We start from the raw sequence: 26773 nt of genomic DNA, 5'->3' as shown, positions 1-26773 counted from the left end.
TGCTTGATAAAAGGGAGGACTTAAAAGAAATGCTTCTTTAGACCTGAAACTTTCAAGTCCCACAATGCATCAAAGACCCCTCATATAGACTTTGAAAGGGGTGAAAGGCATTACCTAATATTTGGAGGAAATGAATAATAAAGCATCCCAAGTGCCTGGAAACTAATTTAGGAGTGCACGCTGCACTGTATTGCCTCTGCTGGATTTGCTCCCCAGAAGAGTTGCTAACAAAGGGTTTAAAAAATAAAATAAAATGACGTTTGGCGACCAACTTTTCTGCCTTGAAATGCCCCCTTTTTTGTAATGTTTCCTGGTAAGACTTACTTATGAAAAGATGAAATACAGCCTGTGCTGCAAACACCAGGTCTCAAATGAATCTCGGGAGCCCGCAAGGTTTCCCACCATTCTCCTCCCCACCGCAGCCTTTTGTTCCTTCATGTTGAAAGCACTGCTTGCAGGATGCTTGCAGGATGCCCAGGCACTACCTGCTCCCGGAGTTTAGTCATATCTCAGGAAAAAGAGAGAAAAAAATCAACCTATTTCTGTGGCCTTTGCTTTTGTTCCAGAAAAACCACCTTTGTGTAGGGCCGGGGCTGCTCTGTTGGTGACCTGTAGCTCCTTGCAGCTGGAACTGGGAGCTGGGTACCCTGCTGAAGGTACCAGTTGTGTTTCTGGCATCCCCATGGATGCTGGAGGTGCTGTTTGGAGCCAGAGATATTTATTGTAGAGTCACAGAATGGTTTATGGTTTAGGTTGCAAAGGACCTTAAAGCTCATCTCGTTCCAGACCCTCTGCCATGGACAGGGACACATCCACCAGACCAGGTTGCTCCAAGTCTCCATCCAGTCTGGCCCTTCCAGAGGTTTCCTTCCATGGCTGCTTCTGAGATGCTGCAGTGGTCTCCAAGGCTTCCGTGGGATTTGGGAGCTGCAGAGCTTGTGTGGGCTCAGCCTCTGCCTTGTGTCATGAGATGTGAGTGGCTGGTGGGACATCCACCCCCTCGGAATTGGTGGGAGAGGCCTGATGGGTCTGGGATTGAGCAGAGGGAAGGTAGTGTTTGCAAGGATAACCTGCTTCAGAGCAGAGAACCAAACCTTGTGGCATACAGACTTTCCTCAAATCTGATGAAGTGTTGGGAGATGAGGACAGCTGGGCAAGGGTGTTTGGGCCTGAGGGGCTCTGCTGTCCTGCCCTTGCCCATTCCCTCTGCCCATGCTTGTCTCACTGAGCTCTGCTTTCACCAGTTAAATTTGAGTACTTTCTTACCTGCTTCTCCCCCAGGCCGTGGTTAATTGAGGGCAGGAGGGCAGGCAGGAGTGCTCAGGCAATATTTACAAGAAGAAGGGGATGTTAATGGGCCAGCCGGGCTATGGAGGTGATGGGCAGTGGTTGTGGGGCAGCGAGTTTCCCAATTTTTTTTTTTCTTTTTACAGTTACCAGAGGTGATTAAAACCTCAGCTTTGCATCCAAAACAGTTAAATCTGGACTTCTGCCCCCATAAAATTTCTGGTGCTGGGGCTGCTGTTTCAATGGGATCTTCTGTAGTGGAAAAAAAATGGGATATTGGGATGGGGGAGGATGCCTGTGAGTTACCAGCTAGCGCAAGATTGGGTGAAGGAGAACTTCTAGCAAAATAGTGGGGTTTTCAATCAGAGCTTAACCCAGCAGCCTTGTTAGGCTGGGGTCAGTTGTTTTAATTACCAGTTATCAGAGAGGCAGTGGATGCCCCATCTGTGGCCATGCTGGACAGGACTTGGAGCACTCAGTTCTGGTGGAAGGTGACCCTGCCCATGGGCAGGGGGCTCGACTAAATGGCCTTTAATAGCTTCTTTTCAGCCCAAAACATTCCATGGTTCTTTGGATCTGTTTAGTGAATCCCCATAGCATCCTTCCTGACCAGGGTGTGTGCAGCTGTTGGCTCCAGGCACTGAACTCCCAGCCACAAAGCCCAGTGGGTGGGTGAGGCACAAGAAGTGGTGTACAGGGTGACAGACAAGTCCCAAGCCTTTCCAACACCTTTTTTCCTCAGCACTGGAGGGCCAGGTGACGAAAGCCTGACCCATCTTTGACAAAACAATAATCAGACACTGGGATAATTTCTCATGGAATGGAAACCTGGTGGTGCTGTGAGGGGAGTTCCATGTCCTGTCTTAATGATACATCAGTGTCCAGGGACTTTTTAGTCTTGTGCTTGGGTTTTATGATCCGTATTACTTCTCTTTTAATTTTTATTGCTTGGCTTTAGTTTTTGATACAATGCTGGAAGCACCTTGGTGGGCAGGGATGGCTCCCTTAGCACTGGCTGTCACCTTGTGGCTTGACCCACATTTCAGGGAGGAGCAGAGGGGCTGGACATGGGCTCCACAGCCCTTTATGTGGTGACACCCCTGCCTGTGTCAGCCTCTGCCTGCCAGCACTGCAGCTCAGCGGCTGGCCTGGCTGATCAATCCCCTGGGCTCTGCTGCTTTCTCCTGGGATTCAAGCAGAGTGTGGCAGGACACGATCTTTTCCCCTGCAGAACATCTCATCAGGGGCTCTGTGAGCCTTGATCGTGTTCCTAGGACATTGCTGAGCCAGGAAAACCAGGTAAGACATTGGTGCTGGCTAGCCCTGGTTTCAACCTCCCAGCAGATCAAGTGAGGTTTGCTTCTCTTCCATGTGGGCCATCTTTGCTTTAGTTTTGCTTCTGGTTTGCTACCCACTGCAGAGAGGAATAAAATCTTCTCTAAGATCATTCTGATAGATAAAGGTAGTGAAATGTGGAAAACTATTAGGTTCATCTGGGAAACTTTAGCACTTCAGGAGCACAGGGGATCAGCCATGCTCTCCTGAGCTGGACCCTCAAACACAATTCTTCCTGTTCTGCTGGTGGCTCTTGTCTCAGAATAGCTCTGGATAAGATGTGGTGTCAGGGGAAGCAAAGAGAAGGAATTTATTTAGCCTGACTGGGAAGCTGGCATTGCCCAAGCTTTATGGTAATGGGGTTATTTGATAAGGAGATATTTGGGCTGCACTGGTGGGCACCTCAGTGTGAAGGGACACCTGCCCTGGCTGTCTCCTGGGGCTCCTTCTGTGCCAGCTGATAACCCCTGCCATTTAGGAGAGCTTTCACTCCTTGCAGCTTGGCATTTCTGCTGCTCCAGGACAGATCCAAACCCCACTGGCATCAGGGAAGATTTTCTCTGACTTCAGCTGGCTCCGTCCTCCCAGAGAGAAGACGTGACACAGCTCGTGCATTGCAGTTTATTCCTGGTGACAAGTGCACCTTCCCCAGTGACCTTTCACACCACTGAATGCAGGGGATGGGGATGCTGGTCCCCTCCCAGGCAGCCCAAGAGCAGGGCTGTCAGAGCCAGGGAGCTTGCATGCTGCTGAGAAAAACCCTCCCCTCAGTACCCAGGGGACCTGAGTGCTGGTTCAAAAGGTTGCCAAGCACTGTCAGCTCCTGTTTGGGGCTGCTGTGCTGAAGGGAGATCCTGCCAAGGAGGTCACAGGCTGAATTTGAAGTGATTGTGGTTTAAAATGATCTTCCAGGTTTGTCAGCCCCCTCAGAATTCAGCTCCTGTAAGAGGGGCCAGAGGTTTGGGGTGCATGGGGCTGGGAACCACCCCAAGGAAGGGTGTCCCTGCAGGTGGCACGGCTGGGCCCTGAGCTTTTCCCAGCAAGGCAGTGCCCCAGTTCATCTGCAGCAGGTGATGAAATGCAGGTGGGCACAGGAAAGGAAGGAGCGATGACAATATCCTCAGCACTGAGTCTGACACGGTGCTGAAGTCCTTCTGATGGCAGCAGTGTGGTCAGGACCATCCATCCATCCATCCATCCTCCATCCAGTTTCCAGACTGTGGGTGTCCTTCCCCATGCATGTGGTTACATCCCTTTCCCTCTTCCCCCAGTCAGATCTGACATTTGCTCATGCCCACAGTGGACACTCCACTGATTTGTGCAGCTCAGGGTGAAGCTTGCTGTTCTTGTCTCCCACCAGCATTTCAATTGAAATCCAACCTGCTCATGAATGCTCTTGCTCCAGGTTTCTTTATTGAAACACTTTGTAAATAAAACTGGAATACCAAAGCAGTAGAGCCTGGCAAAAAGTAAGGGGGAATGTTTCTTGGCATGGAAAAATATCCTCAACCAAGAAAAAGCCTAATTTATTCTGGTGAAGCAGAGAGACTCCAGCAACCTCCCTTTTGTTGTGCAGTTCACATGTATTGCTGTATTCACACCTGAAATCTTTTGCTCAAAGTTTGGCACCATTTCTTCCCCTTTTGCTCAGAGAACTGCAAGATTTGAAGAGCCATCCTTTCTGGCTCTGTAAGAGCTGATTCCCACAGAACCCACAGCTACCACAGAGGAAAGGACTCGTTGGGCTGGGAGCTGCAGCCTGCATTTCATCACCTACCAGGAGTCCCATCTGTCAGTGGGAACTGCACAGTTCTCCCCTGCTAACAAAATTATTTATTTTGTCCCGTCATTAAGGATATTCATGCAGCAGAAATGGGAATGATCTCTGCTTTGTGAGTTTTAGAAGCCCATTTTGTATTTGTCTTGGTGGTGGAGGAGCAGTAAAGAGCTCTGTGATCTCTCCTGTTACGATAAGTGAGTTTTGGAAGAGGTTTTCTGTCTGATATTCTGTCTAAAAGCGTGGGGAAATGCCATTCTAAAGGCTGTTAAAACACAATTGCTCACTGATTTACACCGTCAAGGAGTGCCTCTTTACTGGGAGATATACACTGAATAAAAGCAGTTCAAGTGGTGCTTTTAATAAATAGATAATGGAACAGCATTTTATCTTCTGCTTTAATCCGTTATGTTAGCATAGGGTAGTGTATCCCTCTGATAGATTTTGAGATAGCAGAAACTGCGAGTCAAACTACTTTCCTTCTGAGTCATTGGAGAGAAATTACACACTGGTGAAAGGTACTGGGTTCTCAGTGGACTGGGATCTTTCTCACATGGATGGGTTCAGTTGGGTCCCAGTGGGTTGGACTTCAGGGCACTGATCTTAGAATCATGAATATCATAGAATATCTTGTGTGTCCAGGGAAGGGAACGGAGCTGGGAAGGGGCTGGAGCCCCAGGAGAGGCTGAGGGAGCTGGGAAGGGGCTGAGCCTGGAGCAAAGGAGGCTCAGGGGGACCCTTCTGGCTCTGCACAGCTCCTGACAGGAGGGGACAGCCAGGGGAGGTTTGGATTGAATTAGGGAAAATTCCTTCATGGAAGGGGTTTTCCAGCTCTGGCACAGCTGCCCAGGGCAGTGGTGAAGCCGTGTGGATGTGGCACTTGGGGACATGGGTCAGTGGTGGCCTTGGCAGTGCTTGGGGAATGGTTGGACTTCATGGTCTTAAAGGGCTTTTCCAGTATAAACAATTCTGTGATTCTAAATTGGAAGGAACCCATAAGGACCATGGAGTCCAACTTCCCTGCTACTTGCAGGACTGTCTAAACATAAGAGCATTATCCAAATGCTCCTTGAACTCTTGTCAGGCTTGGGGCCATGACCTGGGGAGCCTGTTCTGGTGCCTGACCGCCCTCTGGGTGAAGAGCCTGTTCCTGATTTCCAGCCTGAAATTTCTGGGATGTAGCTTCATTCCATGATGCCTTGGCTTTGGCCGTGGGGCTGTTGCCTTGCTGGGTGGCATCACCCATGCTTCACATCCCAAATGCCATGTGGAGTCCTCTGTAGCCCCCAGCTCCCATGGTTTTGAGTATGAAAGGTGTGGAGCCACAGGAAAAGAGGCACCCCTGTGGAAAGCTCCTCTCTAAGCCTTTGGACTTCTCTAGAGGCACCAGGTTGCTGGGGCTGAGTGCCTTGAAGCTAAACGAGCTGTTGGCTGCTTGGTTAGGAAAGAAACAGGACACTTTGGGAGGCAGGAAAAAGGTCATTTATCCTGTTGCTGCTCATCCTTGTTAATTCATTGTTTCCGTTGAAAACCCTGCACTTAGCTGCTTCATGAATGAGCCCAGTGTCTGTGCCTCCAAAAACAACTTGGCTTGGTGAAAAATAAGACCTCCTTTCACCTCCTCTCTGCTCTGCCGTGTTTTTTCCCCCCTTGTTTTCTTCCACTCACATCCATCCTGCCTGGGTGGCAGTCCCAGTTTGTCCCTGTGGAGTGGGGCTGGAGCCCAGGGCTGGATTTACAGAATGGTTTGGGTTGGAAGGGACCCTAAAGATCATCTCATTCCACCCCCTGCCATGGGCAGGGACACCTTCCACCATCCCAGGCTGCTCCAAGCCCCATCCAGCCTGGATTTGGACACTGCCAGGGATCCAGGGGCAGCCACAGCTGCTCTGGGAAACTTGGGCTGGTGTTTTGTCAGCCTCAGCATAAAGGATTTCATCCCAGGGGCTGCTCCCCTGTGTGGGAGAGATTTACTGTGACCCTGCAGGGGTGCTCCCAAGCCAAAGGGGATGGGAAAGCTTGAAGGAAAGGTCTGGAGAAGGGGAAGTGACTCAGCTGCATGGCAGGGGAGACTGTCAGGGAGGAAGGGTGGGTAGGGAGATGAAGATACAGAATGGGGAGGCTTAGTGTGGGGGGCAGAGGGGCTGGAGGGTGACCTGGGTGCTGGGATGGGGCTGAGGCATGGCCCAGCTGTGGTGAGCAAAGCCTTTTGCAGCGACTGCCTGGGTGTGGAAGGGCAGATGGAGCAGAGGAGGGGTCTCTGTGCAGTGGTAGCTGTCTCCTGATGCCCTTCAGCAGCTGGAGTGGAGCAGAGCTGGCACCACATCAGCAGTGAGCTCTCTGAGGACCATCTGTGAGCCAAGGGCAATGAGAACAATTACCAGCCAGAGGAAAAAATCATCAAGAGAGAGGCTGGAAAAAGCTGTTGGGGAGGCTTAGAGCCAAGCAGAGGCAGAGAAAAGGGGATCTCTAAGCCAATGAGTGGCCAGAGAAAGTGCACTGTCTGTCTCTCTATCTCATAGCACAGGGTCTGTTTAAGGAAACAGCTGTGGCCATGAGAAAATGCTTTCCCCTTGGGTTGAGCCTGTGAAAGTGGCTGGCAGGGGATGCCTCCAAAGCTGGGAATTTAGCACTCAGATAAGGCTTGGATGTTGTTTGGGGATGGTAACGAAAACAAGATCTATAAAAAAACCCTGGAAGAGTGATTATTCTTTATTCAGGGGTTTAAAATGATCTTGAACTTGTGGGAGTTGAGAGGCCACCTTCTTGGAAGCACAGCTGGGGTTTGCTACTGTGGTTTGCAGGTGTATCAGCCTGGGGGTGCTGGGCTTTAGGGCAATTGGTAAAGCCTGGATGGGAGCTAAAGCCATAATGCCAGGCTGCTTGGACACAGGGAGCTGGATAGGTCAGCCTGGAGAAGGCTCCAGGGAGACCTTTTATCCCCTTCCAGGCCCTAAAGGACCTCCAGGAGAGCAGGAGAGGGACTTGGGACAAGGGATGGAGGGACAGCACACTGGGAATGGCTTCCACTGCTGGAGGGCAGGGTTAGTGTTGCTGGAGGGCAGGGTTAGTGTTGAAATTGGGAATAAATCCACCCCTGTGAGGGTGGTAGGGTCCTGGCACAGGTTTCCCAGAGAAGCTGTGGCTGCTCCTGGATCCCTGGCAGTGTCCAAGGCCAGGCTGGACAGGGCTTGGAGCAACCTGGGCTAGTGGAAGCTGTCCCTGCCCATGGCAGGGGTGGCACTGGATGAGCTTTAAGATCTGTTCCAACCCAAACCATGCTGGGACTCTGAGATTGCTGGCCTTGTCCACAGAGCTTTTCTTTGAGGAATCCTGCCAGCAGGGAGAGCAGCTTTGAAGCTTTTCCCAGGGTAGGGAAGAAACCAAGAGAAGAGTAGATATTTCCTAAGAGTAATCTGGCTGGTCCATCTGGTGCTCCCAAAAAGGCCGGTGAGATGGCACAGCACGGGGGAAGGCTGTGAAAGATTGGAGGCTTCAAAGCAGAAGGTGATTAGAACCCAAGCAGAATAGCAGCAAGGATGGTCCCCAGGGAGGGAGAAAGCCTGGCAGGGCTCCATCAGGGAGGGTTAGCAAAGAGAGGCAGGAAATTAAAGCAGGGCAGTAATGAAGGTCAAGCTGCTATCTCCAAGGCTTTGGGAAATAGGAGTTTCACTGACTCTGAGCTGCAGAGCCTGCTACTCTGGGGAAGGGGGATGGGAGGGACACATTAATTTGTTAAATGGGTAGAAATAAATTAGTGTATAAACCTGTAACATTTGTTTCCCCAGTCTGAAGGGGAGAGCTGTGCTGAGCCTGGTTAGGCTGGTGTTTTAACCAGGTTTGCTGAGGTTTTGCAGGTTTTTAAGCCAAACCTCCCTTTTGGATAGTCTTGATTGTAAAATCTTCTCCATCCTGTCTCCCAGTGAAACTGTGAAACTGTGTGGATTGGAAATGCTGCTCTTGTGATCTCTCTCTTAAGTGTTTGGTGGCTCTTTTCTCCCACAGCCTTGGAGTGCTGGGGAGGGAACCTGTAAGGGGGTGGACCAGTTGGGGCATCTTGTCCTAGATGTCACCCCAACCTTAACCTGGCTCAGGCTGCAAGCCCCTCCAGAGCCTGTTACCTTTCCAGGGCCCTTTCCTGGCCTGAAAGGGTCAGGATTCTGCATCCCCCACGCACATCCCACCCAGCTGCAGAACTAAGTCCACCCTGTTAATGAGACTGGTCAGGCTCACACGGGGGAGTGGATGTGTGGGGCCCCCACCATCTCTCATTCCCTCCTGCTGGCTGTTTTAGCCATCTCTGCTCCATCCTGCAGCTGGGACAGGGCCTGCTCTGGCACTTGGACTGAGGGAATGCCACTGTCCCCACCATGAGCAGGGGCCCATGGTGATGGGGCTTGGAGGTGGGCAAGAGAAGATGCTGCCACAGCTTTTGGTTCTGTTTTGCAGAGCTTTGCAGAGGTTTTCACAGCCACCCACTGCACCTTCTAGCTCAAGGAATCTCCAGGAGTAGATGGTGGAAGCATGGCTTGGCATTTGGATGGGTCAGAAGTTGTGTTGAGGTGGCCTGAAGTGCCCTCAGCCCCAGCTGTGTTGTGGCTGATGTGGGGCAGTTCTGGCCCACACAGGTTTGCTGTAGGATCAGAGCCTCACTGCCCTTCCCCAGGCACCCACCACAGGCAGGCAGGACCACCACCTTGGCCTGGAGCAGCTGGAATTTGGATGCAAATCAGCCCCAGCTGACCTGGCCCGGCCACCCCACCACCAGCACAGGGGTGCAAGCTCTGGGCTGCCAGCACTGCCACAACAAGCTGAGGATGACCCAAATGGAGGAGCCTTCAGCAAGACCAAGCTTTGCAAAATGGCTTTCTGATGGGGAGCACATCTCTCATGATTGCCCTCCCTGGAGAGACCCCTTCTCATTTGCGGTATCGTGACCTAAAGATCTGTCCCAGCAGGGGGAGAACAGGTGGAAATCATGGGGATCTCCTGCTTCTAAAGATCCTGATTGCCTTTTTGTTTCTTTGCCGACTTTCTCTGTTCCCATTATCTCATCATGGTGGGGCAGTTTTTTAAATGAGCATCTTTGGGAACAGCAAGGCCATGGAGATAAGAGCTGAGACAACTCCTGTGCTCAGAGATTCATTACCTGCTCCCATGTAAGCCAGGAGGGAAGCAAGCCTGCTTTCCTTTTTCTTTTTGTTAATAAAAATATTGCAGTGGAAATTTTAAAAAAGTCAAATAAAAGCACAGAAGGACCTGAGAAAGTGTGGGGGCTACAAACTCCTGCTGGAGCAAAAGGCCTCATTAGAATACAAATTATTTAGGAGGACAAACTGGAATGCCATTATACAGAGTGTCACTGACTGAGTCCAGCCTTGTGTTTGGCTGCACTTGATAAATGAGTCCATTCTACTCCTCCTCCTCTCTCTCTTTTTTTTAATATAGGGGAGAAAAATATGCAATTACAAGTTCAACCTGTTGAAAAAGTCACGTCCTGCTGGAGCAGTCAGCCCCAAACCCTTGTCTTACACATCTCTCTAAATATGAAATCTTGGGTTTTGCCCAGCTGCTAAAATCTGGGTGCCTGGGGAGCACTGGGGTCCCTGGTGCTGAATTTGTGGGGGAGAGGGTGCTGCAGTGGGGTTCCCAGAGCAGCCCCAGCACAGCCCCTGCCTACGCAGCATCACCTGAGCACGGTGCCAACCTGCCCAGTGTGCTGGCTGAGTAAGGGTTTTGAGACAAGAAGCCTTTGTCTTCTGTGGTTATTTAATTTTACTTTTTTTTTTTTTCCCTTCGTCTTCTAAGTAATTTACTCTGGCTGCACCCTCCCTCGGGCTTGAGTGGAGCAGGGGGGGGGATGTTCTGCCTCGTCAAGCACTGGTTGTGGTGGAGGAAAAACACTCTGTCCCAGGGACCTGAGCTGGAGGCAAGGAGGAAGGTGGGAGGAATGCCTTTTTTGGAGGGATTGGAGCACTTGTGATTGTGCTCTGCTGCTCAGCCTGGCTGCTCTTGGATGCAGAGCTGGGGAGGAAGAGGAAGAGAAGGTGGGAGGCAGGCAAGGCAGTGGGGCATTCCCTGGCAGGGCTCTCACCTGCTGAGGGCTTTGTGCCAGGCACAGATACTTAAAGGCACGCTCAGGAGTGAGGCTGTGGTGATCCTATCTCCCCTTTAATGCACAGAATCAAAGGATCCCAAACCCAGGTTTGGGTTGGAAAGGACCTTAAAGCTCATCTCGTTCCAACACCTTGCACTGGAGCAGGTTGCTCGAGGCCAAATTAAACCTGACCTTGAGTGTTTCTGGAGATGAGGCAGATACGTTCAGGTGAGATAGAAGAGGCCATCACAATTAGTGACTCTTTGGGGAGATGAAGTTTCTTGTGAGCTCCTGACAGTTTGGGTGGTGGAAGCCACAACAGGGAAGATGATCCTGTGTCTAAGGTCTTTGATCAGTTCCTGCTGCATCTTCCTAGTGCATTTACAGAGACCCCAGATGGTTTGTTTGGGGTTTTGTGGTTTTTTTGTTTTTTTTCGTTTGGATGGACATACAGAGACCCCAGATGGTTTGTTTGGGGTTTTGTGGTTTTTTTGGGTTTTTTTTTGGATGGACACCTATTTTTTACCTTGCATCTGGGCAGCCCAAAAAGGTGGCTGCAGTGTTCTTGAAGAAGGCTTTACCTTTAGTTTGGATCACCTCACCAAAACTCTATTGGTTGGCATTCAGTGATTTTAAGATAAACTGGCTTTTTTCCCCCCACTTTTGGTAAAGGTTGAAATATTTTGTAATGTCTAGCATTAAGTAAGACTTGTGATTTAATGCCTCATCCCTTCAATTCACCTTCAGGACTAACAATGTATTCTAATCCACTGCTCAGGTGCTGATGGATGGGGCCTGTTTGGGTTAAACTGTTGGGATTTGAATTGTTGACCTCATTCTGTCCCTGGAGCAGGAGCAGTCAGAGGAGCCCTTGAGGAACATTGTGAGCAGCAGGCTCTCCATCACCAGTTAGTGGCAGAGTCAAATGGAAATGTGAGGCCAGCCTGGCCCTCAGCCAGATTTCGTCTCCAGCTCCCATGGGAAACTGGATGTTTAGGACAGGTGCTGTATTAAGAAGCCCTCTGCAAATCCTGACAAAAAATAGGTTGCAAGATAAATTTTTCCTTGAATTGGATTCAGGAGGATGGAAAGACATAAGATCAAAAAACTCCATATTTTCCATATTGTGAGGCTGTTTCACAGGGACCATTGCCCACCTTTGCTCTGTTGGTGCATGTGGAAGTGAGCAATCTTTGAGCTTGGTTCAGGCTGGGATCAGGGAACAAACACCCCACATCACTCTCCAGGAGAAACTCCCCAGTGCCAGTCCAGTGTGAGGCCCCCATCCTTGCTGCTCTGGGACCTCCGTGAGGTCCAGTGAGGGTGCCTGACCTTGATGTGATCATGACATTGGTCAGGGTTTTCTTGGCTCTGGAGATGAAGAAGTTTCCTCTCATCTTTGGTGGGTCTGGTCCCTTCCGAGGAAACTGCAGAAGCAGCAGGAAGAAGAGGAGGTACCAGATTGTCCATCCACACACAAGTGAAGGCTGGGCAAGAAACTGCTCCTGTGACCTGGCTTGGTGTGTCCAAATCACCTCCTTGCTCCTGTGGTGCTCTGAAGACCAAAGACATGAACCTGCTCCAGGGCTGAGAGTGAGGAGCACACGTGAGCTGGTGGGCATGCACCCTTCTCTCTCCCACAGGGCCCTCTTCTGCTCTGAACCCAGGGAAATGCACTCTCACTTGAATTTTCTGAGCCCCACATCTCTCCAAAGCCCACCCAAGCAAGGGATAGATGTTGGCTGGCCATGGCCAGGATGAGTGAGCAGCTTTTCCTAGACACAGTGTGCCCCATGTGAATATGAGTAACCTTTGGATTTTGAGGATGGAAAAGTAGAAGTAAACCAAAATAAAATTGAATTGAATTGAATTGGTGATGCTTCAGAGAAAAAAAAAGAAATCTTGCTGGAGAGGGTGCTAAGGGTAGTTTAACTGATTCTGGTGTAACCAAAATGCAGAAAAGCTTGTTTGAACACTTAGGCTTGCTCAAGGTTTCTCAGAACCTTTTCTTTCTTGTCTGGAGCAGCAGACAAGACCTAGGTGTCCATGTGTCCAGGCTGCCCACAGGGATGTCACTCCATGCCTGGTACCTCTGCACTTCCCTTTGGAGTGTCACTGAGGTGTCTGCCCATGTGTTGAGTGTTTTCCCAAGGGATGGATAAAGCTCAGGGATGGAAAAAGCCAAATGGGATATTCCTGTTAGAAAAAGCTGGTTCAAGCTGTAGTTGATTTCCTCAGGGTCACTAAGGTCAGTGTCAGAATAAAGTGTGGAAAGGGCTGGTCTGAGTTTTGGTTCCTTTCCTAGGCAATATCCAACCCCAGATGCAAAGTCCTGCAGTACGGAGTCATTCATCCCAACCTCTCTCATCCCAGGCTCTGAGTTTCCTCCTACAAGGTAAACCCTTTTATGATTACCTTTTTAGGGCACCTCACTCCAAGAAGTTTTCCCTGAGGATGTGTGACATCCAACCTTCTGCCCTCCTGCTGAGCCTGGGGTCTGCATCTCCCCACCACCACCTGCTACAGCATCACTGCCCTGGTTCTGAGCATCCTCCCTCTGCTTTTCCTTAACTATCCCCTTCCTCTTACCTTCTGAGGTGCAGTGATGACCCCAGCCAGATGCTGAGCTGTCATCATCTCAGCTCTGCTCAAATGGCTTGGCCTCTCCTGTTTGTCTAGTACTTAGCTGATTAATCAGCAGTGATGTTGTATTTGCTTCCAGATGAGAAAATGTTGAATCTTAGAGCTGGGATTGAGCCTTGTGAAATCCCCCTAGAAACAGCCTGATTCCCTTCTGCCAGCTATTTGTTGGGATCCCCTCTGAATCCCCTGCAGATGTGCTTTATTCTTGTAATGCAATGCTCATTTTATAATCAACCTGCCACGACCTAGTAAATCGAATGCTGTACAAAAGCATATGTGTATTATCTCCAAGCAATTATCTTTATTTACCAAACTTGTAATCTACTCAGAGGACGAAATCAGCTTTGTTTGACATGGTGTGTTGACCACAGAACCTCTCTGACAAACATGAGCTGTATTTCCATCCTTTAATTCCTCCTCTGGGTGACTCTTGGGAGGATTCCCATTATTTTGCCCATGACTGATGGCAGGCAAGCCAACCTGTTCCTCAGGCCATCCCACTTGCCCCTTTAGCAGATCAGTGCAGTGTTTTCATGCTCCCATCCATCTGGATCTTCCCCGGTATTCCAAGATTTATTAAAAATTAACATCAGCAGGCCAGAGAGCTTCTCAGCCAGCTGTTGGAGGGCTCTTGGGAGCAAGTTATCCAGGCCTGCTGATTCAAAATTGTTTATTGCTGGTAGATGCTGTTTAACAACCTCCTTGGTTACTAATGGACTGGAAAGTACTTCATCCTCCTCATGTGATACAAGCACCTCATCCTGCCTTCTTTCCAGATGCAGAAATATTGATTGAACACTTCTTGCCTTTTCTGCATCATTACTCTTCTCCCCATCTGAGGCTTTGCTGCTGATTTATGCAAAGGCATTGTAATATTGCCCGGATTGTTGGCCGTCCCTTCCCATGTGCAGCTGAACACGTTGGGTGCTTTGCTCTGTGACTCTGCACAGAGCAGCAGTCCCTGCTGTTTGGACTCCATTTCTGGGAGGGCCGTTTCTTGGCTTGACACCAGGTAGGACTCTGGAAGAGACCAGAGAACCAGAAAATTCCTCTCTCTGCCCTCCATCACTTTTCATTCATTAAGGAGGAGTTATGAATTTGCGGAGGCACCTCCAAAAGCTCCAAAACCATCAGTCTTGCCAGAAAGGATGAGATTTGCCCCCAAAACTTTTGTGATTTTCTTAAGTGGTGGCCATTCTACATGAACCCCCATCTCCATGCTGCCATGCTAATTTTGGGTTAATCATCCCTGGATCTACAAGCCCTCATCTCTCCTAGCAACCTGTGGCTGCTTGATCTCTCCCCTGACCTAAGACAGAGCTGCTGGTTTTTTTCTCCCATCTTACTTTTGCCATTTTCCTTTCCTCCTGTTTCCCTAGCTGTGGGTTGTTGCAATAATCAATCCCACATCTTGTGGTGAGGGGTCAGATCCACTCAGTGGTGGGACAGAGATTTTCCAGGGCGTCTACTTCCCTCTGGTGAGAACCCACCTGGAGTCTTGTGTCCAGCTCTGGAACCACCAACATAAGGAGAAAGTGGACCTGCTGGAATGGTCCTAGAGGAGGCCATGAAGCATCCAAGAGCTGGGGGCCCTCTGCTCTGGAGCCAGCCTGGCACAGCTGGGGCTGCTCCCCTGCACAAGAGAAGGCTGCAGGGACACCTGAGAGCCCCTGCCAGGGCCTGCAGGGGCTCCAGGAGAGCTGCCCAGGCACTGGGGACAAGGCCTGCAGGGACAGCACACAGGCCATGGCTGCACTGCCACAGGGCAGGCACACATTTTGGGATGTTGGGCAGGAATTGGTGGCTGGGAGGGTGGGCAGGCCCTGGCCCAGGGTGCCCAGAGCAGCTGTGGCTGCCCCAGGATCCCTGGCAGTGCCCAAGGCCAGGCTGGACAGGGCTTGGAGCAGCCTGGGACAGTGGAAGGTGTCCCTGCCCATGGCAAGGGCAGTGGAACAGGATGGGCTTTAAGGTCCCTTCAAATCCAAACCATTTTGGAATTCTGTTGTGAGATTCTGTGAGAGATGTTCACAACTCTCATACTTACTCATAGGATTGTAGCATTCATATCTCGACTTTGGGAAGAGAGTCAAAATGTTTTAGCAGAAAAACGGTTGGTGTGATGAGATGCTCAGAAACAAGAGCTAAACATGTAAAGGAAAAAAAAAAAAGGAAATAAAATAAGTGCAATTTTTTTTATAATGAGACTAACAAAATTCTAGAAGCAGTTGCCAAAGGATCAGGACAAGCCCCCTTGATCTGAAATCTTCCAGCCAAGATTGCCTCTGCTTCTAAATACTGGAGGGCAGGCAGGAATGAGAGCCTTGCTGCAGAAATTACTGGGTGAAGTCTTTTATTTTGTATGAAGCTGGAGGGCAGAATACATGATCATGATGGTCCCTGTTGCTTGAAAATACTGGTATGAAATAAACCTTTGTTTTGTAGCCTAAACTTCCTATGAAGTGTGGTCTGAAATCCGTGAGTAGGTTTAACATGGATGTCAAAACTTTGAGTAATAGAGTGATGGATGTTTAAATTTTGAATAATGGAGAAAAAAAAAAAAAGAAAAAGAAAGTTTTGCTGTAAAGTTTGGGATGGCAAGGGATGAGGATGCTTGGGGAGAAAAGATGGGAGCTGTGCAGGAAAATCCTCCTGCACCCAGTGAGGGGGGATTGAGCAGCTGTGTTCAATATTGTGTGCAGCTCAGGTCCTCCCTCCCGAGTACAGCGTGAAAGCAGTGGAAATAAAAGCTTGGCTTTTGCTAAGGAAAAGAATGACCCACAATGTCAATTTCTTTTCTTTTTTTTTTTTTTTAATGTGGGAAGAAGGGCTGAATTCAATGTTTTCCTTTCTTGCTCCATCCTGCTGCAACGCTTCGCTGTGCGGCCAGGCAGGCTGGCGAGCAGATAATGAATCTGCCGAAATGTGGTTATTGATACAGCTGAGATCATTATACCTGAGGGTCTTGTGAGCTTTCCCATCTAAAGGGGCATTTTTCAGAAGGTTGTGGTCATGACATAAACAGTCCCATTCCGTCTGAAATCTCAGCTGGCAAAGTCCTGAGCCCGGGAACATTTTTTTAAAATACATTATCAGGAAGGTAAATCAGGTCAGCTGCATTTTTATTTTTTCTTTCAGCTAGGAGAAATGAAATGGTTCATTTGCCTCTCACTATTAACGTGATGCTCTGCAAGGAGCTGTGGCCTGATCCACAGCTTTTGAAAGCAAAAGAGATTTGTTTCCACCTACATCAGGGAGCTTCTGTGGAATTTCCTATTCCTGGGTAAGGATAACTTTCCAGTTTGGGAAGGAAAGCAAGTGATCAGTGCAGAGGGTTACCAGCACTTGGAGGCTGAAATGCTGGCAATGATGGACCATTGTCTGTGTTGTCCTTAGCCCATCCACGTGTGGGATGGTGTGAGTGGACCCAGCGAGGAGCTGTGGCTCATTTTGTGTGAGAGCAAAGGAAAAATAACCTGCCGAGAAATTACGAGGCAGAGAAAGCTTTTCAAAATTGCAGCTGGGACTGTGAATTGCACAGGGAAGTTTAAAGTGATTGCAGTGGAGGTCAGGCTGCTCTCTGCAGCATCAGTAGCATCTGAGTCTTTGCAGATACTCTCCTTTCCATCCTGCAGCAGACTGTATTTGGGTTTTTGCCACCCATCTCACTTTTGGTCTGAGGTGCTGGGCAAGTTTTTTGGCATTGGGGATGGTGACAGATGTAAAGTGAATGATCTGAACCTCCTTGGGGGCTTTCATCTCACCCAGTGTCAGCTGCCCTGGGTTGTGAGAGGTATCCCTGATAAAATTATGCATCAAGCCATCAACCCTGAAGAGAGAGCTTGTCATGCCTTTTATTGTTAACATCCATTTGTGTTTACATTTCATTTTATCGCCATTGATTCTTAATTGCCCTCACCCGGTCCCAGTCCTGCACCAACACAAACTGAAGCAGAATAAAAAGTCTTTCTCAGTGAAGAGAAAGTGGGGACTGAAGCATTAAAAGCAAGTAAAGTGACCTGTTGTCGTGGACCTGCCAGTGACAGGGGGTTTGGAAAGGCATGGTCTTGCAAGCCCCTCCCAGTTTAAGCCATTTTGAGATTTTTTTTGACTAGGATGTTGTCTTCAGGCATGTGTTGTCTAGCCAAATACTGGTTTAATGGAAAGTTTGTGCACAAGTTTTGCCATATCTGTGCTAACATGAGATCTTCCTCATGCCCTGAAGCTGCACAGGACCAAGAAAGGCTGGGAACTGTGGATCACTAAAGATTTGGGAGCTCTGGGGGACCAGACTCTGCATTTCCAGGCCAGGGAGTCAGACAGGAGGTGGTCAGGGGGACAGCTCTTCCAAGAGTTTCTCAATGAAGCCATATGATGTATGAAAATCCTTCCATCTAGTTGCACGTGTATTGTGTAAATATATGTATTCATACACCTGTTAATATCACCTTGGCTCCATCCAGCCCTATTCCTTGAAAGAAATCCAACTGTGCTTCTATTCTTTGAGAAAGCTGGGTGGAATAATTGACTGTCCTTCTACTGGAGACAATGGAGCCTCCCTGACTCCTGCATTCCGTTACAAAACACTGGGGATCCCTCAGGATCAATCTGGATTGCAGCCATTAAGGTTTCAAATATGAAATCACTGAGGCTGTGTAGGAAAAGCACTTCTTCACCATTGGTTCTCACTGGTTTCCTGTAGAGCTTTTTGGGTTTTTTTGGATAAGGGTACTGTGGCAGCAGTAGCTTTGTATCTAAACACATCCTGGGCCAGCAAACCTGCAGAGTCTTCAGTGAGATTTAGCAGGAGGAAAATATTTTTATGGGTTCCATTTCTTAGCAAAATCAACCTGTAAAAAAAAAAAGGTTGGGGTTTTTTTTATTTTATTTTTTTTTTATTTTTACCACCACAGTTTGGCAATGAAATAGGGATGTTTGAGGAAGAAAATTATTTTCCTTTGAAAAATGTGACTGATGCAGCAAGTCTTGTTGCAAAAAATATCTTCCTCTAGCTCTCAGAGAGCTGTATTTACTGAAGCTGACTATTGGGCTCCAACTAGAACGTTTAAAATCACCTAAAATCTGAAGTGCAAAAGGAAAATATTGTATAAATTCACAAATCAAAAAGAATGCCCAAAACTCTGTCAAAAATTATTTGCCCATAAAAATCTTTACATATGATGGTTGTTTATTTATTTTTCTGATTAGACAAGCGTGCAAAAGGAAAATATTGTATAAATTCACAAATCAAAAAGAATGCCCAAAACTCTGTCAAAAATTATTTTGCCCATAAAAATCTTTACATTTGATGATTGTTTATTTATTTTTCTGATTAGACAAGGTTCCCTCAAGTACTCTCCTGTAAAGTTTTCAATTCAATATACTTGAAATTAGAGTTTTTCTTACCTATGGTAAACAATCACTGCAGCGTTTTTTATTATATTTTTACTAGGTGTTTCCTGTTGTCTTTGTAAATCAAGGTGGGGTCTAGCACAACCTTTTCTTCTTTTTTTCTCCTGCTGTTCTTATTTCACACTTTCTTAGAAGTGCTTTATTTTATTCTCATTTATAGTGTAGGAGACCTGTTCAACCTTCCATTAATGCTGATCAAAAAAAAAAGAAAAAAATGAGCTAATTTCATATGGAAAAGGGCAAATAATTTCCAGGGTTCAGTGGGGACTTAATTGGTCTGCAGTGATTTTCGACTCAAAGTTATCACTGAGATGTTTCAATTGTCACAGTCCACACCCAGGTATTTTTCTGTATTAAAGTACTGGGTTTGGCTTGCAAGAATTTGTGGTTGGAATAGTTTAGGCTAGAAAAGCCCTCAAGTCCAACCATTCCCTCAGCACTGCCAAGGCCACCACTGTCCCATGTCCCCAAGTGCCACATCCACACAACTTTGAAACCCCTTCAGGGATGGGGACTCCACCACTGCTCTGAGCAGCCTGTGCCAGCATTGGACAATGCTCCCAATGAAGAAATTTTCCCCAATATCCAATTTAAACCTCTCCTGGTGCAACTGGAAGACATTTCCTCTTGTCCTGTCCATGTTCCCTGGAGCACAGCCCGACCCCCCGGCTGTCCCCTCCTGGCAGGAGCTGTGCAGAGCCACAAGGTCCCCCCTGAGCCTCCTTTGCTCCAGGCTCAGCCCCTTCCCAGCTCCCTCAGCCTCTCCTGGGGCTCCAGCCCCTTCCCAGCCCCGTTCCCTGCCCTGGACATGCTCTGACACCTCCATGGTGCTGATTATAAACCATCTATAAACCCTGATTATAAACCATCTTGAGAAGCAGCAATGTGCTACTGAAATATTTATATTAATATGTATTCCTATACATATAGCAATGTGCTTTGCTAACATAGGAGGGATGTAATTTTTTCTTCAACACATTGGCTTTGGTGAATTGATGAAGGAAAATCCTTTTCACGGTGGGGGGGAAAGAGTTAGGTTTCGTGGGAAGTGAAGAGTTGCATGGTTTTGTGCTTGAGGAGCTTGGGTGGGTGGTTGCACGGGTGCTCCCATCCCACAGGGGATGCCAGCTGCAGGAGTACCAGGAAAAGCAGTGGGTGGCAATTGGTGTTCCTCTCCATGCTGACTTTGACAGTCACTGGATGCTGCCCAAGTTTTGCTCTGCCCTTATCTGGGGCCAGACACATTGTTCACTCCGACTTCATGTACTGATTTACCCAGACACTCCTTAGAAACCCAGTAGTCAGAGGAGCTGCAGATAGTGCTTTGGGTGTGGGGATGGAAACAGCATTAATGTTTTTTTCCCTACAGACTGAGAAAGCGTGTAATAAAAGTTTCAAAAGTAACCGTGCACTGAGCACGGAGCTCTTCCAAGCCCTGTCTGGGAGTGCCAGGTTGCCCCAGGCTATCTTACACTTGATTTTGCCTTGTGCTTCAGAAAGATTTCCCTTGTATAAACAATTTTGGTTGTGATTTGGGTTTTTTTTATAATGTGCCTCTTTGGAGGAAAACCATCGGAAAAGCATGTAATGTGGAACTCAGTGTCCAGCTGCTCTCATTGAATTTATTGTATTAACAAAAAAACATCTATTTCCTTGTTGTTACTATACCTGTGCCAGAAAGTAACTAGCATTTTATGAAATGCAGTGCTTTATTCAGTGTGACTGCTTAATTTGGGGCAGAACCTTAAGAATGAGCTGTTACCAGGGAGAAGAGGAGGGAGCCCAGTTCTTATCACTCAACACGATGGCCAACCCTTTGGGGTTGTGTGCACGCCAGGGAGCTGGGCTTAGCCAGGCAAGGCTGCTCATGGCTGCTGAGACGGGCTCCTGAGGGGTGAATCTTCCTCTGGGAGCATCTTTGTGGCCAGGGGTCACAGGAGATGCGTGTGGGATGGCATTGTTGGCCGTCTGGTGCAGCTGAGGTGGCCAGGAGTTGGCTTCCAAACCTCAGCGCTAGCCTCACACTGGGCACTTGGGAAGGTTTTTCAGGCACCCATTCCTTGGGGTGGACACCTGGGTTTGGATCTTGTCACCAGGGCAGCTCAGTGCTTGGGGACTTGAGTAACCAACCTCCCGGTCTGAAGATATTTTGCCCCCATCTTCTTGCTTGCTTGGGTCATTCATGTGCAAACCTGATTTTTTTACTGAATTACAGCCAGTTATTTTTTCAAAGGAGGCAGTTTTCACCCCCCTCCCTACATTTACCCAACTCAGATGGGTGCAGTTTGCAGGAGAAGTGGAGCAGATCATAGGAGAGTCAACCACAAAGTGACCTCTGTGGGGGCAAATTGGGGGTCACCAGTTACACCAGGAAGGGGATTGTCTTACTTGAGCAGAGAACAAAAAGAATGAGATAAATATGCTTTAAGAAAAACGAGATTTTTAAAAAAAAAAACCTTAAAAAAATAGTTAAAAAAAATCAAAACCACAGCAAACCCCCAAGTTTTTCTTTCTGAAGAACTTTTTGTGCTGGTTTAAAAAAGGAAACTCGAACAGATCCGGTAAATATCAGCCCGTGTCCCGTGTGTTGTTTAGACCTTAATCGTACAGGTGGACGAGTAGGGCTTGGTGCCAAATACTTTTGGTTTAGAGGGAGTGGTGGGAGTGAATTCTCCCAACCGCTCCTAGAAAGGCTTAACTTTCTGCACACAAATCAATGACAATCTCCGCTTGGCTGCAGACACGCGGGGAGCGACGCTGCCGGATTCCCCGCGCAGCCACGGCAGCCGAGGGGCGGACGAGGGTCGGCACCTGGAGAGGGAAGGTGGGTCAGATGCTGTCTCTTTTGGCTTCTGAAATATGTGATTTCTTTAGTTTTTAAGTCCTCCCCCCGCTTCCCCCCTGCTTCTCCACAGCTTTTAGGGGTTTTGGAGGATATTGAGGGGAGGGAAAGGCGCTTGAATTTATGCTTTTGGCTTCTGAAATATGTGATTTCTTTAGTTTTTAAGTCCTCCCCCCCTGCTTCTCCACAGCTTTTAGGGGCTTTGGAGGATATTGAGGAGAGGGGAAGGCGCTTGAATTTATTGCTCGGAGGCTGATCGTGCTCATGTTGGAAATCTTTGGCGTGTCCTAGCAGTCCTCTGTACTAATCTATCGCCATTTACACGCGTTCTTAATTGCTGTTTGAACTCAAACCCGTGAATCTCTGTCTGATTTCCTTCCTTGGTATCTTGAATCTTTACCAAGCTGGGAGATTTTGGCTGTACATCAACACCTGTACAAAACTGTACGATACTACCTCTCAATTCATGGGGCTTGGGCTTTTTTTTTTTTAAGTCTAGCTTAGTTATATGTTTATTTGCTTTAGATAGGAAATACCAGTGCAAGAACAGATCTGCCAGTATGTCCAGCTGTGTAGGCAGAAGAGATCTCATGAGGCAGTTGATTAATATTTAAAATTAGAATAGAATAGAGTAGAATAGAATAGAATAGAATAGAATAGAATAGAATAGAATAGAATAGAATAGAATAGAAAGAATAGAATAGGAATATATATTAATATAAATATTTCAGTAGATGGAAATATGTAAGAGATAGAAGTATACATCTATAATTATACAAGATAATATTCTATTATATTTTTTTAATACTTGTTTGTTAGTATTTGTGTTGAAGGAGTTTCTGTTTCAGTTGTTCTTTGCGGAAAACTTGCGAGAAAAAAATCCCATTCTTGTCTTGAATAGTTAGAATGGCTTGGAAGATTTAATGCTGGCAGAAAAATTGTGATAAAAGACATGCTGGGAAGCATGGTCGGGAGGAGGTTGATGCTTGGTGCAGGGTTAAGCCCAGCTCAAGCTGACCTGCTCCACACTGCCCATGCTGCAAGTGGGGCTTGCATGGGGAAGCTGCAGCTCCTTTATGTGGACACCCCATATCTAGAGCTTGGGTTTGATCTGAGGAACTTTTTTACTTCTTCACTGGCAAACGGGATGCAGCAGGGCAGCGTGTTATACCTAGCAAAGCGCTTACATTTTTAACGGCTCCTTCTGGAGATGAAACTCAGTTTCAGCAGCACAAATCCCCTCTCCAGCTCCCCTGACCCCTTGCAGGCAATTCCCAGATCCGCACCGTGGATAAAAACAGCAGCGGTGGTTTTGTTTAAGGTTGGGCTGAATGAAAACAGGAGGGGAGGAATGTGCTCAGCAGAGGAGGAACCGGCGCTCAGCCATCCTGGAGCGCGCTGGGTGGACGGGAACGCTCGGCGCGGCCGTGCAGGGACCTGCAGCTTCTTCTGCCCCAGAAAGGGGAAGTGGAACCCCTCTCCGGTTCACTCAGGTGCAATATTTGGGGGAATGAACCTGAGTAGGACTTTTTCTTTCCCTCTGCTTGGTGGAAGTGGAGTCAGAGAGGGGTTTCTCCTCCTGGAAGGATTTTGACGTTGATGGGTCTATCCGAGAGCTCTTTGCAGGGAGCGATACCATGGGCATGGCCAACCCTTTGTGCCTTCAGCATCTCTAGCACCCCACATCAGAGAAGAAACCTTTTATAGGCTTCTCGGCACATATCCTGATGTATCCACACCAGGACAGCCCAGCAAGACTCCTGGGAAGGTAAAGGAGATCTCTGTGGTCTCTCCCTGGTCTTCCGGTGCCTTCCATCACTCCCACCTTGGCAGCAAGGAATTTCCAAACCCCTGATCCAGAACAGGCAGCGTTTAACACTCACTTTTTGCCTGTGCTTGACACTGTTTACTTCAGGTGCCAGGTAGTGAGGAGTCAGACCCAGCGTGTTTGAGCACTGAGCAAGCATTAGCTGGAGAAACCTGGGATTTTCCAGCAAGCCCGGGGCTGTCCAGCACCTAACTCCCGTAGCCTCCTTTGAAATTCCTCCTCTAATTAATAATTAAGTAGCAAGTTTCACTGACATAATTTCAGAGCTATTGCTCTTAATTAAATAACGAGTTATTAAAATAGTTATAAAACTGGAGTCTTCCCTTCCCAGTTCACAGTCCTGGTCTTTTTGCCATTAAGTGTCCCTGGTGGAATGCTTTTATACACTTGGAAGAAATTAGAAAAGGTGAAGGTTCTCAGACCACAGAGAAACATGATATTGTTGAGTGTGTCTGGATGATCTTGGAAAAGCAGGCAGTGATGGGAGGACTCATCCCTGCCCTTGCCAGTGCCCCTGCCTTCCTGGCAGGATGGAGATGGGAATACGGAATCAAGATGGGTCTCATCTGCATGTCATTATCCCCCGTAATATTTGTATTTTTTAATATATAAATATATATTAAATATATATTTATATATAAAAATAGAAATACATTTTTATAAATGCAATATATTATATATTTCTAAATATACACACCTGTATAATGTATCTTTTTGTGTATAATACCTATTATAAATGTACATACAATATAAAAATTCGTATATTTATAAATATATACACCTCTATAATGTATCTTTTTGTGTATAATACCTATTATAAATTTACATACAATATAAAAATTAATATAATGTATGTGTATGCAATTCCATTGCCATTTAATGTTGGAGAAGGGGCAGCCAGCACCCAGCTGCACCCTGCTGCGGGTCAGGTCAGTGAGGTAGCTGCATGGTTTATTTTCCTTTGCCTGAGAAAGCTTTAGTGATGAATAGAGGGAGGGGATCTGAGGCTGGGATGCTTCTGCCAAGAATGATTTGGAGGCCTCTTTATATTAGTCAGAGCTTTTTTATTCCTTACTGGAAGCCTGAGAGGAGCTGCGTGCCTGATGGCAACTTTGCTCACAGGTCTGCATAAGTCTCAAGTATCGCTCATGTGAGCAGCTTGCCTTAATTATAGATTTATTTCTTGCTACTCTTGGATTGCCTTCTTCCCTGTTCCTCAAAAAGATGCCCTTGCACCTGAGGAATAGGTGTGTGGTGGTCCTGAGTGATTTTTTTTGAGGTGGGCAAAAGGCCGCTGTTGGTTTTGCAAGGGATTTGATGTTCTTGGCAGCTGCAGAAGAGGAGGAGGAGGGAATGTCCGCACCATGAAATCTCTGCGCCGTCTCCATGTGGGTTCAGGCAGATGTTGGGACCGTCAAAGGACTTCCACCTCCCAGGCAGAGGCAGCAGCCCAGCACTGCTGTCCCCCACCCTGCCCTGCCTAGCAGGAAACCAGTTTGGGAAGTGCCTCCGTGTTGCCTGCGGATGAGCCAGCCCAGGAGGAGGAAGGAGACCACTTTGGATTGAGGTCCTGGCACTGCTGGGAGGAGGCAGGGTGGAGGGATGGAGACCAGCCAGCTTCCTAACTATGCAAACAACCCACACCCATGTTCAGTGTTTATCCCTGCCGAGCCCGTCACCATGGTATCTGGGCACCTTTTGCCAAGGTGAGCTGAAGCTGATGGAGTAGATCCTCAGCCAAACCCCAGGCTCTCTAGGCATGTGCCTGGGAGGTCTCCTAGATCAGCTGGATCTTCCAGAGCTACTGCAGCTGGGATAATCCCAATCATTTTGCTGCTGCCTTCAGACCCCCTGCTGCTGCCTGCCTGGCTCCTGTTGCCATGAGCTCCTCCAAGCAGGTGCATCCTCACCTCTGCCATGGGATTTCTTTATCTGTCACACCACAGTGCCAGGTGGGCAGCTAGAGAGGGGGATCCACAGGCCCCTGGGCTGCTGCCTTTCATGCAAAATCTGGGCCCTTTTTCCACCGTGTGGCTCTGAGAGGGAAGAGGAAGAGGAGGAGGAAGAAGAGGAGGAGGAGGAGAAGAGAGAAGAGAAGAGAAGAGAAGAGGAGAGAAGAGAAGAGAAGAGAAGAGGAGAGAAGAGAAGAGAAGAGAAGAGGAGAGAAGAGAAGAGAAGAGAAGAGGAGAGAAGAGAAGAGAAGAGAAGAGGAGATGGAAAACTAAAACAGCAAAGAGGGAGGAAAAGCGAGAGTATATGTTTTTCTGCAAGTCTATGTAGCTTAAAAAAAAACCCCAAGAATTTCTTGTTAGGGATGTTGAGCAATTTCAAAATGGGAGATGTCCCCTCCTACCCTAACAGCAAGTCACTGTCCCAGCCCCTCACTGAGGGGGTGTGAGAGGGGATGAGCCACATCTGCTCCTGTCTCCAGTGTCCCTCCAGATCTTCTCCCCAGCCTTGCAGGGATGCAGACTCCTGGTGCAGCTGCCTTCCCTCCACAGAAATAATCATTCAGGGAATGAAACTGAAGGCAGCTGTGGGAGGATTTGGTGGCTTCTCATTTCCAAGTGGCTGCCCAGCAGTTACATTATGGCTGCTGCTGCAGTCTGTGCTGAGGGACAGAGCTGCTGGGAGGGGGTCTGGAAGCCCACTTCAGCTGGGATTAGTGCCTCCATGTCACAGCTGGATGCTGAAGAGGAATGAGCTGTGAAAGAAATGGATCAGAATTGTTTTCCTTTGTCTCAGAAAGATTTGGGTGGGAAGTGACTTTGAAGATCATCTATTCCACAAACCTGAAATGGGCAGGGACGCCTTCCATTACCCCAGGTTGTTCCAAGCCCTGTCCAATGTGGCCTTGGACACTTCCAGGGATGGGACATCATCACTTCCAACTCTCACTGCTGTCTGTCGTTAGGGAGATCTTTCGTTTCATGTTGAATTCATGGATGAGGTAACCTCCTCCATGGACAGGAGGCAGATCCCAGCCTCTTCAAGGTGCTGGGTGGCTTTGGGAGCTGCAAGGGAACATGAGAACCTCTGAGTGTTGCAGGGCTGTGATTTACTTCCTGGACAGGGCCTGGTTTACTTTGGGCAATTTATACCCTCTTAGTCATGTCTGAAGAGAAATTAAAGAGATTAACTCCTCTGAGCCTTAATTTCCCTGGATGTAAAGTAAGCCAGTAGCTGCATTCCAAGAGTCTTGGTTTGACTTTGAGAGGTCTTGGAGATCCTCTGGATACAAGGTGGTAAAGTGGATGCTAAGTTTAGTATGGAAAGAGGATGACAGATTTTATGCTTGTGGCTGCAACAGAGGAGTCAGGTTGCAATATTCCAGCCTTTCCACTGTGCACATGCACTTTCCAAACAGTTTTGTTGCAATTAATTACAGTGCAATTAAAGCAGAACGACAGTGCTAACTAAGGGCAAAATCTTGTGAAACAAATGGTGTTTGGGCTGATTTTGTAATTGCTCCAGGTTCCCCAGATACAAATTACAGTGTCAGGGCTCCTGATTTATGGCAGAGCAATATACACGCAGATAACTCAGGGCAAGAGC

At 48.0% G+C, this 26773-nt stretch overlaps 1 protein-coding gene across 4 annotated transcripts in view; it reads left to right on the top strand.

Annotated features, from left to right (window-relative positions):
• The window catches only part of ZBTB7C (zinc finger and BTB domain containing 7C), a 151585-nt gene that overhangs the window by 80409 nt on the left and 44403 nt on the right, over nucleotides 1–26773 (top strand). The window contains exon 1 of one of the 4 annotated variants that reach the window (XM_039733387.1): nucleotides 21292–21372. The exons of the other annotated variants lie outside the window; for them this stretch is intronic. The gene's annotated coding sequence lies outside the window, so the exon portion shown is untranslated. Of the gene's footprint in view, nucleotides 1–21291; nucleotides 21373–26773 lie in introns of those variants that run through there. 4 annotated transcript variants of the gene reach the window in all.

Source organism: Passer montanus, unplaced genomic scaffold (genome assembly GCF_014805655.1).
Source record: "Passer montanus isolate IOZ18808 unplaced genomic scaffold, ASM1480565v1 scaffold86, whole genome shotgun sequence".
NCBI lineage: Eukaryota > Metazoa > Chordata > Aves > Passeriformes > Passeridae > Passer > Passer montanus.
Note: the sequence above shows the minus strand (reverse complement) of the source record. Positions and strands in the feature narration are given on the sequence as shown.